Source organism: Carcharodon carcharias, chromosome 9, assembly GCF_017639515.1.
Source record: "Carcharodon carcharias isolate sCarCar2 chromosome 9, sCarCar2.pri, whole genome shotgun sequence".
Taxonomy (NCBI): domain Eukaryota; kingdom Metazoa; phylum Chordata; class Chondrichthyes; order Lamniformes; family Lamnidae; genus Carcharodon; species Carcharodon carcharias.
Window position 1 is genome coordinate 23771568 of NC_054475.1, and position 16521 is coordinate 23788088.

The following is a 16521-nucleotide window of genomic DNA, read 5'->3' on the forward strand; positions in this document are numbered from 1 at the left end:
ACAGCTCATTTCATCTCTGCTTAATGTGCTTTTAGTCTACAGAATACACAATTAAAGCTACAACAGACATGTAATCAGTGCACTGTAATTTTTCCACAATCTCAAACATATACAAATCTTGTTCCAAAAAAAAAAAATCAGTTTAAAATTATGCATATCGATTCAAAGCAATTTTTAAATATTTCTCCATGACATGTCCAGTGGTACAAATGTATTCTTTCATTTATTCATTCTTGGGATGTGAGCACTGGACAGGGCCAGCATATACTATTCATACCCAATTGCCCTTGAGAAGATGGCACTGAGCCTCCTTGAACTGCAGTCCATGTGGTGTAGGTACGCCCACAGACCTGTTAAGTAGGTGGTCCCAAGATTTTGAAGCAGCAACAGTGAAGGAATGGCAGTATACTTTCAAGCCAGGGTAGTAAGTGATGTGGAGGTGCTGGTGCTCCCATGTGCCTGCTGCCTTTGCTTGCCGTTTTAGGCGGTAGCAGTCATGGGTTTGGAAGGTATGGTCAAAGAAGCAGTGGCAAGTTGCTGCAGTAGATGGAACACATTGCTGTGACTTGTAATCAAAAGGTTCTGATCAAAAATAGACACATTTAACATGGGAAATTCTACTGGAAGATGTCTGCGTAGACCTTTTCAATATGACATACCAATACTAATAATCCACTAACTGACCTCCCATGGTGTTGCACACAGACATAGCCTGTATTAATTTCAGCTTATGATACTAGCTGGGCCAGGGCATGCAGAAGCAAATCAGTCATTGTTTGGATATTCTATTTGTATTTTTATGTTTTAGTTGATCTCCCATGACAGAACACACAGGAGAAAAGCCTAAATGTAGTCTTCAAAGACAAACAGGTTAGAGAATGAGGAATAATTGCCAGGCCCAATGTAGATACAATTTAGTCCCCATTTTAAAGTTGTATATTCTACCCTAAAAAGCAACTCCCAAGTCCACATTTATAAAGGGGCACTGCCCTTGCTGCAATTATACCCTCTCACTTATGGCAGCACTGCAGTGCTTTCAGTGACAGGAGAGTGTTTATTGCAGCATGAAAGTTCACACAGTCAGTTCTATTAGAAATGTGAACCTTGGAATTTCTAAATGATAAGTTGACAGGAGCATACAGAAGTACAATTTAATTCACTACCAGCAAGCTGATCAATGCATTATCTACAGTTAGTTGATTTTTTTTTAACCATATATAGAATAACATGAGCATTCCTTGTCACATTCCAGTATCAATCCCCACTCTACAGCAAGGTTACATGGCTATCTCAAGTTTAGAGTCCACTTTAAACTAGCTCTTAAATACAGCAGCGCTACTGTCTGCCATTAGCGCTCCAAACATCCTACATTCAGGAGTGAGACTGTGCCACAAAAGGTAACAAGACGACCTTCTTGTCATATGAACTTAAGACCGTTCCCTTCACTTCTCTGATCTTTCTGAGGACAGGCTTAAACATTTGACGAGGTGGATCCAGAGATAAATCACTTAAGCTGCTTTATTTTGAGAAGAGAGAAAGCAAAGACATAATTAACTGGATCAGCTATCCATGTGTGCATTGGTAGCCCTGCTGAACCCCATCCTGCCTCTGCAAAAATGGCCCAAGGATGAGACAGAGCCAGAGAATGAAACGTCAGGAGCACTATTTTTTGTGCCCACCTGCCTGTGCTCTCAGTGGTGGCTAAAAAATATCAAGGCCCAGACCTCTACTAATGAACTGAACCTGACAGGCTGAGCAAGGAAAGTCAATAAAAAAAATCAACAAAAGCTCACTAACGAGGATAGTGTAGCCTTTAAGATTTTTTTTTGCTCTCAGGGAAGTCAATATTATAAAAAACATTAACAGAATTTTCCATACCAGACAGATGAGGAAATCTGCATTATTGTTTTACTATGAATCAATGACCACGTGGCTAGATACCCATAGGTCTATTAGAGTCAGATGCATTTTAAGGGTTTAGTTAAATATCATGAATGATGGTTTCAACACAAACCCTCAGGCCAGGATTTTCCAGCCCTGCTGCATGCAGGATTCACCACAGGTGAGACGGTGCCCCAGCCATAAGTCCACTGACTTGTGGCGGACCAGAAGATCCTGGCGGCAGGCAAGTACAGAAAATCCCACCCTCAGTCACCAACAGCTATTCTTAGTTATCTTAATAACATAGGCATTAAGAAATGATTTGCAATTTTCAAGAAATAAACTGTACAATTTGGGAATTTATCCATCATGATTTATCCAAATCTCTGCTGCTTTATTCTTAATTTGCAGCAAGTCCCATTCCCCTATCACATCAGTGCTTGCTGACCTCTCAGTTACGCAACATTTTGATATTAAAAATTCTCATCCTCCTTTTCAAATCCCTCCATGCCTCTCGCTATCTCTGTAATCTCCTGCAACCACACAACCTTCTTTCTGCGCTCCTCTAATTCTGGCCTCTTGTGCATTCCCAACCATAATTGCTATACCATTAGTGGCTGTACCTGCAGTTGCCTAGGCCCCAAGCTCTGAAATTCCCTCCCTGCACCTCTCTTTCCTCCTTTAAAAAGGACACTTAAAACATATCTCCTTGATTCAAGCTTTTGATCATCCAACCTAATATCTCCTCATGTATCCAACCTAATATCTCCTTATGTGGCTCAATGTCACACTTTGCTTTACAGGTGCCTCTGAAGCACCTTGGGATGTCTCGTTACATTCAAGGCGCTAAATAAATACAAGTTGTTGTTGAATGTCAAATGTACTGCATTTCGTGTTGTGTGAAGGAATAGAACATTTCTTCATTAACAGTCATGTCTGGATCTTTAAATCGGGGCTCTGCACCCTGATATTTATATAAATCAAGGACAGTGAGTACTTGTGCAATTCCTATTAGGATGCAGAGTATTTGCTGCTTTGAGAACAGCAGGCATTTTTTTTTCCTTCATCTGAAACCAAAAGCTACTGTGTTCAGCACTTCTACAATGATGTAGAGAGAGAACAGCCTCGCCCCACAGCCTGGCTGGTATTAGAATCTGGTCAAGTGTTGTGCTCATTGGAGAGATGCCAATCGTAATTTTCACTTTATGACAAAGTAAAATCTTCAGGGTGCAAAGCTGCAGTTTAAAAGCAGCAATGATGGAGGAATTGTGGAGTTGTGCTTGTCTGTTAAAGTCAATACATTCTAGAGTTCTTTCAAAGAAAAAAAATTGTAATTAAGAGTCTACATTCTCTTGCATTACGTATCATGAAAATAGCATTATGATTGATGTAAATATTTGCATTTCTTAGATTAAAATCTTTGATATTAGCCACCCATTTTAATAAGCTCATTCGCTTTTCAACTCCTCGAGTAGGACTTGGCCTGTGGGGTTCTGAATCCCATCAAGTCCAAATATATGGGAAACATGCAGTCACTGTGACTTTTCCTGGGGCTGCCAATTAATAGTCAGAGGGCCGGTGTGCGTCCAATTAAGGTTAGTGCGCAGGCTCTCAAAGGGCCAGAGGCATTCCACTTGAAAGCAAAGAGTTGTCCTCGACGGAATGTGCCAGTCTGCAACACTCGAAGGTTCAGGACTTCATTCTGAGGGAAACACTAAAGCTTGGGGCAGCCACCGCAAAGGCGCAATGGGGAAGGGTCGCTGCCTAAGACCTTTCTGCCACAGGGCACCAAGGGGCTGGGAACTGTAAAGAGCCCCTCGGGCTGTACAGCCCAAAACGAATGTCTGCCAATGATTGTAATATTCATTGTTTGTACTGATACACCTTGTGATACACGTTGTAAAAGTTGAACCTGATTGTATTTGTGATGGTGATTTTGAAATGGTTTGAAATGTAGTTGAAGATTTATGAATAAAGTATATTTTTGCAAAAAAAAAAACAACTTGAAAGCAGCAGCAGATTGCAATGGAAGGCAAGTAGAGAAAGAGCGCTTCAAAATTGAGGCACTCTCTCACCAACCTTTTAAATCTAACGAAAATGGCTTTTGCAACCAGAACATCATAGTGGGGTGGGGCAGGAGACCTTCGGCAGGGTGGCCCATGGTTACTGCTGCACACCCAGGCAGACAGTACTGGAGGCTGAGGACCAAGGCTGACTGAATTAGTCTTAAGTGGCCAATAACAAATTGGACTGGCACACCCGTGTGCAGATGATTAGCCCTGCTGCCCCCTTCATCCTGCCTCTGCAAAATAGCCCAGGGTGCAATGGAGCCAGGGAACTGGCACAGACTCCAGCTGATATTTTTAGTGCTTGTCCACCCTCAATCCCAGCCACAATGGTGGTTTGGGGGGGGGGGCAATAAAAAAAAATTCAAGCCCTTCCAGTTCATTAAAAATGCGAAAGATAAGGCTGTGTCAATTACAACAATCTTCAGCCATAAGTGCCGAATGGATGATCCACCTTGGCCTCCTTCAGAGGTCCCCAGCATCAGAGATGCCAGGCCATGTGATAACAAGAAACGGCTGAATGGACTGGATACTGCAAAGGCTATGGGCCGTGACAATATTCCGACAGCAGTACCGAAGACTTGTGCTCCAGAACTTGCCATGCCCCTAACTAAGCTGTTCCAGTACAGCTACAACACAGGCATCGACCTGGCTATATGGAAAATTGCCCAGCTAAGTCCTGTACACAAAGCTGGACAAATCCAACCCAGCCAATTACTGCCCCAGTCTACTCTCAATCAGTAAAGTCATGGAAGGGGTCATCAACAGTACTATCAAGCTCACTGATGCTCAGTTTGGGTTCCGCCAGGGTCAATCAGATCCTGACCTCATTACAGTTATGGTTCAAACACAGACAAAAAAAAAAAAGAGACGAACTCCAGAGGTGAGGAGAGAGTGACTGCCTGAACACCAGACCACATTTGACTGAGTGTGGCACCAAGGAGCTCTACCAAAACTGGAGGCAATGGGAATCAAGGGAAAGAAACTCTGCTGGTTGGAGTCATACCTGGCACAAAAGAAGATGTTTGTGGTTGTTGGAGGTCAATCATCTCAGTTCCAGGATATTACTGCAGGAATTCCTCAGGGGAGTGTCCTAGGCCCAACCATCTTCAGCTGTTTCATTAGTGGAATGAATGTCATTGAAGGTCAGGAGTGGAGACATTCACTGATGATTATACAATGTCAGAATCATTCGTGACGCCTCAGATACTGAAGCAGTCTATGTCCAAATGCAGCAAGACCGGGACAATATCCAGGCTTGGACTGACAAGTGGCAAGTAACAGTCGCGCTACACTAGTGCCAGGCAGGCAATGACCAACTCCAACGAGAGAGAGTCTAACCATTGCCTCTTGACATTCAATGGCATTACCATGACTGAATCCCCCATTGTCAACATTCTAGGGGTTACCATTGACCAGAAACTGAACTGGACCTGCCATACACAAAAACAGAAAAAGCTGGAAAAACTCAGCAGGTCTGGCAGCATCTGTGGAGGGAGAAACAGAGTTAGCATTTTGAGTTCGTAACAGACTTCTGCAATTTTGCAGCCATATAAATACTGTGGCTACAAGAGCAGGTCAGAGGCTAGAATCCTGCTGTGAGTAACTCACCCCCTTGACTCCCCAAAGCCTCTCCACCATCTACAATGGTAGAAGTCAGGAGTGTGATGGAATATCCTTCACTTGCCTGGATGAATGCAGCACTCAAGAAGCTTGACACCATCCAGGATAATGCAACCTGCTTGATTGGCACTCCATCCACAAACATTCACTCTTTCCACCACTGATGCACAATGACAGCAGTGTGTACCACCTACAAAATGCAGTGCAGAAGCTCGCCAAGGCTCCTTGGATCTTCCAAACTCACAACTGCTACTGTCTAGAAGAACAAAGGGAAGCAGACTCATGGGAACACCACCACCTGGAAGTTTTCCTCCAAGCCACTCACCATCTTGACTTGGAAATATATGGCCATTTCTTCACTGTCGTTAGAAACATAGAAAATAAAAGGACCAGGAGTAGGTCATTCGGCCCTTTGAGCCTATTCCGCCACTCAGTATGATCATAGCTGATCCTGTATCTCAACGCCATACTCCTGTGCTCTCCCCATACCCCCTGACACCAATAGAGTCCATAAATCTATTTATTTATTAAATATATTCAGTGTCTTGGCTTCCACAGCCCTGTGTGGTAGAGAATTCCATAGGTTCACCATCCTCTAAGTGAAGACATTTCTCCTCATCTCAGTCCTAAATGGTCTACCCTGTACCTTGAGACTGTGACCCCTTGTTCTAGACTCTCTCTTCCCCCCCCACCCAGAGGAAATATCATCCCTCCAGAACTTTATATGTTTCAATGAGATCTCCTTCTATTCTTCTAAACTCCAATGGATACAGCCCAATCTCTGCCCATACGACAATCCTGCCGCCCCAGGGTCAAAATTCTGGAACTCCTTCCCTAATAGCGCTATGGGTGTACCTACAGTGCACGGGTGGCAACAGTTCAAGGCAGCTCACCACCACCTTCTCAAGCACAATTAGGGATGGGTAATAAATGCTGGCCTAGGCAGTGATGCTCACATCCCATAAATGAATTAAAAAAACTGAAAGAATTTTTGACTTTTACTTAAATTGCTCTTCAATAAAGAGGCAATAATTATTGTAGAGTGTTTGCAAAGCCCTTAGTTGTCAAGATTGTAAGCTTTAAGGTGAAATATGAATTCCTAAATTTATATCAATTATACTGTATGCACACAAAATTTAGCAAAATCTATGTTTGCATAGTACAGAAACTAAAATCTGGTTCCAGCTAAATATTGCAGTGTCATTTATTTTCACCACCTGCAGCGCTATACAAAAGGGAATTATTTGAAGTGTCAAAATGATATCATAACACTAGAAAGCAGGTTGGTGTCTGTAATCTCTAAATATTTGCCAACTTTCGGAGAGAAAACATCACAAGGGTGAAACGTGCTCCCTGCTTAAAACAAAACTCTGTTTCAAATAAGTATATATATCTGTTACATTATATTTTTGCAGATTTCCCATGAACTTTGCTCCCAGTGAGTCATAGGATATGTTGCTTTACAGCGAGAAATGTGCAAGACATTGTTGGACACTGACCCAAGAATTGTTTTTTTATTACAGGATGTTAGGGTTGGGCACAAATCAGGCACTTCAAACAAGTCCCTTTTGTACAGCGCTGTAGGTGGTGAAAATAAATGACACTGCAATATTTAGCTGGAACCAGATTTTGGTTTCTGTGCCATGCAAACCTAGATTTTGCTAAATCTTAAGTTTATATCAGTTATACTGTATGCACATAAGGTTTGCTTTTGGTCTTCTGCATGGCTGGTCCTCCGCCCACCGTTACCAGCAACATCGGGTTGAGGCCCTTAAGTGGACAGTAACTGCTGTCCACGAGCCTTCCAGCCACAGACTTAAAATCGGGGAAATGGCAGGAGGGCAGCAGAGACCTCACTCACCAACCTCCATCTGATTAATGCCCCCTGCCACCAAACTCGCCATTGGAAAGGGCTTTAAATTCTGCTTGATGTGTTATAAAAACGTTTGCTTAGCATTAAATATTTACACCGGTTTACACAACTTTAAATCGTTGAGTTTGAAATATGGAATAGATGTGCGTTACTAAAAATACAGGTTTCACCAACTCTTTCCCTATTATTTGTGCTTCACCCATATGTTTAGTAAACTAAGCAGTAGTCATGTAGTCTGGGAAATTGGGTACGCTGCTCAAACTGCAACACCTGTACTCAGCTGACAGAGTTCCTCCCCCAGATTTCCAGTCAGGTAAGCGGGCTGCCAGTCAGTCCTCACCAGCTGCTTGGCAACTATTCACTAATCGATATGAATGCAGCTTCAAAAGTGGTTTGGATCTCATACAGCTGGTATGGAGCAGGCAGTCCAAATCGCTCTGCCCACCTCATATGTGCACATATTACAAAACACCTCCATCAACTGGAGACTACTAGCCCTGCAAAACTATGACTTAGAACCTTCACCCTATATAGTCCAGTCTAAGGACAGACGACAGGAGCAGGACTAGGCCACACGGCCCATCAAGTCTGCTCCACCAGTCAATTAGATCATGGCTGATCTCTACCTCTGCTCCACTTTCCCACCCTATCCCCTGTCCCTCGATTCCCTTCATGCCCAAATGAATATATCCATCTCAATCTTGAATAAATTCACCTCACTGAGTATCTACAGCTCTCTGGAGTAAAGCATTCCAAATATTCAATTCTGAGTGAAGAAATTTCTCCTCATCTCAGTCTTTAATGTCTTATGTTAAATGGCTGACCCCTTATCCTGATACTGTGACCCCCTAGTCCTATACAATCTAGCCAAGGGGAATAGCCTCTCAACATCATCTTCTTGAGTTCTCTATTCAAAGGCAGGTCTGACCAACAGCACCACAACCTCCACCACGGGTAGGACAAGGATGCAGGTCCCAAATCCATCACAGCCAGAACAGAGATTGAACCCCATGCTGTTGGCACCAATCTGATCCACACTGGCCATCCAGCCCCCAAAAGGAGTCTGAGTTGCTGTGGCAACATACACTTATACATGCATATTATAGCCTGGAGCTATGGATAGTGATGGTAGAGGCTCCAATTTCTTTCCATCACATGCCACTTGTGTATATTAGAAGAATTGATCAGCTGATACTCAACCTGTTTGGCTGATATGAATACAGCTTCCTTAGCCATGAAGTCCTGGACTGGGACTGAACCCAGAGTTTCTGGCTCAGAGGCAGGGACGCTACCCTCTATGACATAAGACCTCTTTTTTGGCATCTACCCTTTCAGAATTTTATATGCTTCAATGAGATCAGCTCTCAATAGACCCATTCTACTCAAGCTATCCTTACAGGACAGCTCTCTCATCCCAGGAATCAATTAAGCAAACCTTCATTGTACCCCCTCTAAAGCACATATATCCTTCCTTTGGTTGGGAAACCAAAACTGCACAGTACTCCAAGTGTAGTCTCACCAAAGCCCTATTTAATTGCAGCAAGGTATCCCCACTCTTATACTCAACCCTCTAATCAACCCATTAAATACTAACATACCATTTGTTTCCTCTAATTGCTCTCTCGGTGTCTGCATGTCAACTTCGTAATCCATCCCAACTTTTACTAGTCTCTCACCTTTTAAAAATAATCTGCTATTCCATTCATACTACACACCCTTTTTCTCCTCCATTTCATAGGAGATACATAATGGAAGTTTCCTCATCTTAAGTGTGAATAAAGAGTGTTGGGAGTGATCCACCATGAACCGAGTCAGGGGAGAGGGTACAGTGGCATCATTGTGCAAAACAAATATCAACCTAGGGCTTTCTTATATGCACTGGAATCTCTGCAAGTGTTCTGAAGTTTCATTCCATTTCTACAGAAAAAGATAGAGTTTATACTCATCCTGAAAACATGCTTTATGAAAAATGATGATCCACTGGCTGGAAAAACAACTCTTCTTAAAGCAGACTAGAAGTGTAACTTGAGCTTGCAGCAAAGATGGCTACACGATTGGCATCACTATACTCACCACATTGCATTGAAGATGGAGACACCGCATTTGCAAAGAATCTTCAAGGGCAATGACCTCAGGAAAATACGACTGAGCAATATATCCTGTCTCCATTAGCAATCGCCTGGGGCATTCAACAGGGTTCACAGATATGAACTCATCAAACTACAATAGGAATATGCTAAACCCAATCATTTGAACAATGGGACATTGGCTGAGGGAGAGGATTCCCAGAGATGAACTGATTTAAGTTAAAGGGGGAAATACACTACTCATGACCATGTTTGAAATCACTGGGTGATGGTTGTGACAGGTCCACCCTGTGTTTAAATTTCTGCTTTCTCCACAGTTAGAAGATAAGCAGCTGAGATGCTAATGAGAAGAGTCGAGTAGGGTCCCTCCTTCCTCCTTCTCTCTCCAACCCACTTTGCAAGCTCCGAACCCTGTTTGCTGACCGTGAGCATCTAGAGACACTCATGCCACAGACAGAGACTTAAAAGAATTCAACTCAGCACTACCACCTCCTGAAGAACAGCCAAATCCATTGGTACATTTTTAAATCAGAAGCATTGAGACTAGCGAAAGACATTGCAAGACCACTCAATTCTGGCTGAAGACAGCCGAGCCACCAAACTACAGACTACTTAACCCTTTTATTTCATTTCTCTGGACTCTTAGATCAGTTTAAAGAGTAATGACATGAACCTTTTTTTGTTAAATTCAAGAAAACCTGTCTGATTTGTTCTTTTATGATCACAGCACGTGAACAGTTAAACGCTCATCGAATTGGCAATTCTTCTCAAAAACAAACAAATATCCATCTGTTGTGCCAAAACACGAAGAGGGAAAAGGAAGCCATTCAACCCCTCCTCACCTGGTCAAGACACTCCTGTTATTCACAATAAGCTTTGCTGATGAGCTTATTTAATAGTTCTGATGAGCCTCCTTTCAGGTTACCATTTACAGTTTTTACTCATTTCTAGATAAAAAGGAACAGACTAATTGCCATTCAAAAGGAAGTCTATGGCTCTCCAGCTCTCACTAATTAACAGACCTCTCAATATGGGCTTGGACCAGAAATATTTAAGCACTATTTGTAGACATTGACAGGCTTTGACTTCTTAGTCAAAGCTCAGGAAAGCTGAACAAGCACTTCCTACAACAATACACAGAACCAATTCAAAGCCTTAAAAAGTAAATATTCAGATTGTCACAATATATATAGGCCCTTCATCTGAACTATATGAAATATATCAGATTCCTTATCTGTTCACAGTCTACATTCTAGCCTGATAGGGCAGACAGGAGAACCTTAAAATAAACTATTCCTGGATGAAGATGACTACCACAAATGATATTTAATTATTACTTCCCACTCCCACACTCCAAAGTTGACACAAAAAAATCATCTATTCAGCAAATGCTACTAAAGAGTTAAGTTTTGCTGACGTGCATCCCCAACGCTGAATCCCAGCTTGCCTTCTGTAAATGCTGTGGTAAAAATATATTCAAAACATTTAATACAGGGGATCAAATCCTCACATTTTTGATCATTTCAATGTACAAATTTCAAGAAAGGAAAAGATGTTTTTTTTTTTAAATCCTATTAACAAGGCTCTGAAATCAATTTTAAAAATCAGCTTAAAAGAACAGCAGACGTCTTCCATTTAATATTGCTTCTGAAGCAATTTAATGATCCTACTATTTTAGATGCTTGGATCTGCAGTGCGTTTTCAGGCATCTAGTTTAAGTCTGGAATCTGAGAGCAAATTCCCAGCGTGCTTAGCAGACTTCCCTATCGTGTAAAATATTGTCTTTGACATTAAGGTTCCCCAAGAACATTTGTTTTAAATTTAAACAAAAGTGCTGTACCAGAATAATTTTAAATCATCCCCCTCCGAATATTTTACACAGTTTTAGTGATGAAATGTTGCCACAGCAACCCAATGTCAGGCAACGTTTGATCATATGATTGTTATGGGCCCCAATAATGCACACTGGGAATTGTAGTCTTATTTACATAGAGAATCAAGTTTTCAATTAGACCCAAAACTTCTAATGTAGGGGACATTGTAGCATAAAGATTTGGACAGGCCACCATCCGACAACTTCCAAAGATCATCTTAAATGTAAATATAAGTGAATTGGTTTGGATTATTCATGACACCATGGGTTTTAATAACAACCAGAGGAGTATTTGGAACTCCAAAGTAATTTGCAAAAATCACATTTATAACACAAAGTGCTTTTCCACCAGCAGCAGCATAGTGGCGTGTCAGTTTTGTGTAGCAAAGCTCCTATGCTCCACCCAACTCTGCTTCTCCATCAACCAACTACTGCTTTGCTAATTAACTACAATTAATCTAAAACTCTGGTATCATAATATGGACGAAATGCATCACTTTAAAATCACAACCTTATGATATTCCTGCAACCTAATTCCATTAATCCCAATACACCTGAAGGCTGCACATCTGGCCTTCAATTCCTGCATGCAACAACACAGGAAATCGAGCGATTTTTGATATAGTCCATGCCTTGAGCACCAAAGTCAAGGCTGACACTCAAGTGCAATATAGGGGAAGTACTGCACTGTCAGAGGTGCTGTATTTCGAATGAGTTAAACTGCCTGCTTTGGATGTAAAAGATCCCATGGCAGCATTTCAAAAGAAGAGCAGGGGAATTAATCCTGTGTTCTGGACAATATATACCCGTCAATAAACCTCACAAAAACAGATTACCTGGGCCATTATCACATTGCTCTTTGTGGGGAACTTGCTTTGTGTAAATTGGCTGCTGCGTTTCCTAATATTACAAAAGTGACTCCGCTGTAAAGCACTTTGAAATATTCAGTGATTGTGAAAAGCGCTATATAAATGCAAATCTTTCTTTCCTAAATCCAAAATGGTCACACAGACTACTGGCTGAAAGCACAATGCCATTATTTTCAGACGTCACAAAATGGCGATTTCTGTAGTAGTCTGGCAACAAGACAAGAAAAGTTGCCAATCCTGGGATCATGATGGGCAGGCAACATGCAAAATACAAAATTCCCACTATGATTCGTAAAATAGCAAATTATACATATGGGTTAATGAATCATTGCAACAGAGGTTTACCTTATGAGTGTGCAACAGGAGGAATAAAAGATCTTACTGTAAACAAAATTGGTCTTTTAACTGCAGATGTATTATTTCATGCCGCTAAAATGCGGCTTCATTTCCCTGCATAATTACTTCCACTGCAAAAGCGTCCAAGAAATGTTGAGCACATAAAACAATTGACATGGTGAATAAAAAACAAATAGACAAGTCTCTGTGGGAAACTTTCCAGTAATTCTGAATAGCTGATAAAAATGGCACCAGTGCAATGATGCTCTGGAAGAAATGCCCTAACAGCACAACATAGTGCTACATAGGCTCTTGTCCACCCCCGGCCCCAATCCCAATGTTATGCGCTAATTCCAAACTGGAGACAAAAAACAAACAACCCACTGCCAAGGCTCAGACAATGTCATTTCTAAGCCAGCTTTGGGTTGACATGCTATCAAAGTTCCTTCCTAGGAGGGTTTAAAAAAAATCCCTAAACTGCACAGGCCATTAAAAGGGCAGCATACAGAGAGTGACACTACTAATTCCCCTGTCAATAACTGGGTTGATTTTGTGCACATAATTTGTATGTAACTATCCTCCACTCGCTGCATTTTGGTAGACAGAGAATGACGCATTAATGCAATATGGCATTATGGACTGCATGCTGAGTAAACAGACTTTTGTTTGCTGAGAATCCCGCAAGACCCACCCCACCTCCCACTCACTGGCTGACAACAGTGGTGTCAATTGACACTTTGGACAGGATTTTACCTGCAGGCTTCTGAACTCCATTGTCAGGCTCAAACGTGGGTCAATACTGCGTACGAAACATTCATTCAATGTGATTTTCCCAAGGGCCAACTAAGGGTGGCAGAAACGCTCAAAGTTGGAGGGGCAGAGGACTTGCAGCTTGAAAGCAGCAGGAGGAAACCATGGTAGGTAAGTGAGAGATAGGGTGCTTCAAAACGGAGGCAACCTCTCTCCGACCTTTTCAAACTTTTAACTTTAAATTAAAAAATAGTTATTCAGAGCGCAGAAGGCAGGAAATGGCGTTCCACAGGGTTCAGTGCTGGGACCTGCTAATGTCCACAATTTACATTAACAATTTGGACTCTAATCAAAAACACAATTTTCTAAATTTGTGGATTGCATCAAATTGGGGGGAGGGGGGCGGATAGTCAACACTGAAGAGGACCAAATTACGAAGGACATTAACAGGCTTGTAGGCTAGGCGAATGAAGTTTACAAATAAATGAGATGGTACATTTTGGTAGGAAGAATAGGAATGCCACATTACTTGGAAGGTGCAAGTCTAGGTAGGGTGGAGGAACAAAGGAACCTCAAGGAGTACAAATGCATCAAATCACTACAAGTTGCACCACAGTTTAACAAGGGCATAAAAAAAGCAAACCAAGCGCTAGGCTGGTTTTCCCTCAAGGGGCAGGATTGAAAATTAAGCTGTTATACTAAACCTGTATTGTACTTAGGGGAGGCAGTGGCGTAGTAGTATTGTCACTAGATTGGTAATCCAGAGACCCTGGGCAATGTCTGGGGTCCCAGGTTCAAACGGCAGGTGGTAGAATTTGAATTCAATAAAAATCTGGAATTAAAAGTTTAGTGGTGACCATGAAATCATTGTTGATTGTTGTAAAAACCCATTCAGTTCACTAACGCCACTTAAGGAAGGAAATCTGCTGTCCTTACTTGCTCTGGCCCACGTGACTCCAGACCTACGCCAATGTGGTTGATTTAAAACATCCTCAAGGGCAATGGGATGGGCAAAAAAATGCCAGTGATGCCCACGTGCCAAGAACAGCAGACGTTTTACTATATTTTTCCTATATGATACCAGAAATGTGTGGGCATACATATCAGGAAAGGATGAACAGGGTGGGTCCTTTCTCTCTTGAAAAAAGTTTGAGGGGTCTTTATTAGAGGTCTTTAAAATTATGTAAGATTTTGATAGAGCGGGTATTGAAATAATGCTTCCTCTTGTGAGGAAGACCATAACTAGAGGCCATCGGTATAAGATAGTCAATAAGAAATCCAGAGGGGAATTCAGTGTTATGATATGGCAGGTGGTATTTGCCAGGCTGACCAAATCCCAAAGGGAAACTTGGCCATGCTGTCACAATGATTTTGCAATTTGTATTTATTACGCAAAAGTTTGTGCACTGAAGTTTGAAGTAGTAAGCCCACTATTAACTTTGGAGATTTTAAAAATTAAATTAAAACATTAATAAAAGAAAACTTAAACACACAAGACTACTGTTACACTTACATTTAGTTTTATAACAGTTCTCAAGATTTCTACTTAACTAGATTCCCAACTTCACACCACTTTCAGGCAACAGTCCAGATAGATTCTAAATCTATAAAAAATCCAGTAATATTACTAGAAGCACTCACTGTTGCTATAAGGGAGCTATTTTACAGCTTCTTGCTCCTTCTCACTCAACAATGGAACTCCAAAGGCTTTTAACACAACCTTGGTTACTGGAGCAGCAAACTTCTCCAGGGTGGAGAGAGGCTTTTTCTACAAGTCTGTTTCACACAGTGCACCTTCCAAGGTCTCAAACGGCCACACTACACACAGCTTTCCACCTTTCTTTAAATGTATTTTCTCCATTTTGATCTTTAAGTCCTATTGCTTCAACCTTTCTTTGGAAGTTACTTTTCCCAGAACACTAAAATCTTTCATTTTGTCATTATGGCCAGCACTTCGAGAAAAAATAAACTTAATAACTCTGCCTTATTTATCTTGCGAGTTGTAAACACCTTGTCATGTCCCTTTGAAAATCAAACAACCTCTCAACTTATCTAAAAAATGCAAATTCCTTTCACATTATCTGCTGAAATTTCACCCTAGCTTACCCATCTCCATTTCAAATGCCTAATTTACACCTAAACTCTTTTGATGATTGAAACCTTGCAGTCTGACTGCCTTCAGTTTAATTAAACCACACACAAGCACCCACCCCATAACCCTGCTGCAGTGTCCCACAATAATACCTTACCTAAACAGTGGTGCGAAGGTGGGACTTACCACGACGGAGTGGCGGAAATAGTACAGGTGCAATTAAGGGAATGCTCGACAAGCATTTGAAGGAGCAGAGAATAGATTTTTTATATATTTTTTCCATGTGAACATCTCTGGTAAAACATTTATTGCCCATCCCTAACTGCCCTCGTGAGGATGGCAGTGAACCACTTCTTGACCACTGCAATCCATCTGGCGTAGGTACTCCCTTGGTGCTGCCGGGAAGGGAGTTCCAAGGTTTTGACAGTGACAGTGAAAGAACAGCAATGCCAGGATGATGGTGTGTGGCTTGGAGGGGAACTTGCAGGTGGTGGTGTTCCCATGCATCAGCTGCCCTCGTCCTTCTAGGTGGTAGAGGTTGCAGGTTGGAAGTGCTGTTGAAGGAGCTTTAGCGAGTTGCTGCAGTGCATCATGCATATAGTACACACTGCTGCTACCATGATGGTGATAGAATGAGTGCATGTTTAAGTTGGGGGGTGGTCTGCTTTTTCCTGCATGGTGTCAAGCTTCTCAAGTATTGTTGGAGCTACACTCATCCAGGCAAGTGGGGAGTATTCCATCACACTCCTGACTTATGCCGTGTAGATGGTGGACAGGCTTTGGCAAGTCAGGAGGTGAGTTACTCACCACAGAACTCCCAGCCTTTGTCCTGCTCTTGTAGCCATAGTATTTATATGACTGGTCCAGTTCAGCTTCTGGTCAATGGTAACCCCCAGCATATTGATAGTGGGCAATTAGCAATGATAATGCCATTGAATGACAAAGGAAGGTAGTTAGATTCTCTTGTTGGAGATGGTCATTCTCTGGCATTTGTATGGCACAAACATTAGATGGTAGATTTAGATAAGGAAATATGGGAATAGGCCATAAGTACTGGCATGGACTAGTTGG